Below are 1,357 nucleotides of genomic sequence, written 5' to 3' on the forward strand. Positions count from 1 at the left end.
GAACTCAGCACCCCCTCACATGAACCACCCCAATTGTGAAGGCCCATTTTCCTGATTTGAATAACTGTACTAGGTTAATTAAACTAGTTTAACCTAATAAAATTGATTAGCAACATAATTAATTTCATTTATTTTGAAATTAATTTAAAAAAATTATAGTTTAAAGAATTTTTTATTCTAAGCTAAACTATATGTATTTTCTTGTATTTAATTAAATATAGAATTATAACCATCTAGATTCTTTCTGAAGCTTAATTTAAATTTTTCATTAAATATTCCTATTTAAGTTGATATTAAGTTATCTACATCTAACCAACTTAAATCTGAATATCTTTGGGATTTAAAATTTCAAAATTAAGTTGAGTAATTTTAGGCATTGGTTATTAAGATTCTTTAGATATTTTTTTTTAAGTTAAGATCTTTTCGAATATTAACTTAAAATGGAATATTTTTAAATTAAGTGGTTACAACTTAATTTTTGATATTTAATTAAATTTAAATTTGAAATTATTTAAGTTCTAGATTTTTTCTAATACAACTTAAATTAGATATTTTTTCAAATTTTGTGGAAAAGATACTCAGTCAAATAAGATATTTTCTAGATAGTTATTTCTAGACTACTTATTATTTCTAATATTAAATAGGAAAATATTATACATTGGGAAATTAATTATTTAAATAATTAATTTTGGTACAATTTATTTTAAGTATATTTTTTTCCTAGTATTAAACTAGAGATTTATAATTAAGCCTTCTCTACACTTAATTATTTATTTCTTGAATTTAATACATTTAGTTAATTTGAAAATTAAATATCTATGTTGATTTTCATCATGATATTTAAATATTTCTTTTTCATGACACTTAATTAATTAGAAAATTATTTTTAGTTGAAATTTATTTTTTTTCAACTAAATTTAAATAATTTTCAAAATATATTTTTTTTTCTTTATTTTATTAATCAAATTTCGAAATCGCATTTCTTAAATGCTGGAATTTCGAATTTTATTTGAAAAATAGATTAAAGTTGTAAATTATTTATTTTAATTTTACCAACTTAAATCAATGATTTTTTCATTTAATGATTAATTAAAATAAATGAAGTAAAATATATTTTTCTTTATTTTATTAATCAATTTTCGAAATTGCATTTCATAATGCAAGATGATTTTGAATTTATCTTGAAAAATAGATTAAGTTGTAAATTAATTATTTATTTTAATTAATTCTTGGATCAACTTAAATCAATGATTTTTTCATTTATTGATTAATTTAAAATAAATTGAATTAAAGTATATTATTAGAAATTGAATTAATTAGTCAAAGGAAAATCTAGATAGATGATATTTTTGCTTGA

This window comes from Cannabis sativa, chromosome 2 (genome assembly GCF_029168945.1).
Source record: "Cannabis sativa cultivar Pink pepper isolate KNU-18-1 chromosome 2, ASM2916894v1, whole genome shotgun sequence".
NCBI classification, from domain to species: Eukaryota; Viridiplantae; Streptophyta; class Magnoliopsida; order Rosales; family Cannabaceae; genus Cannabis; species Cannabis sativa.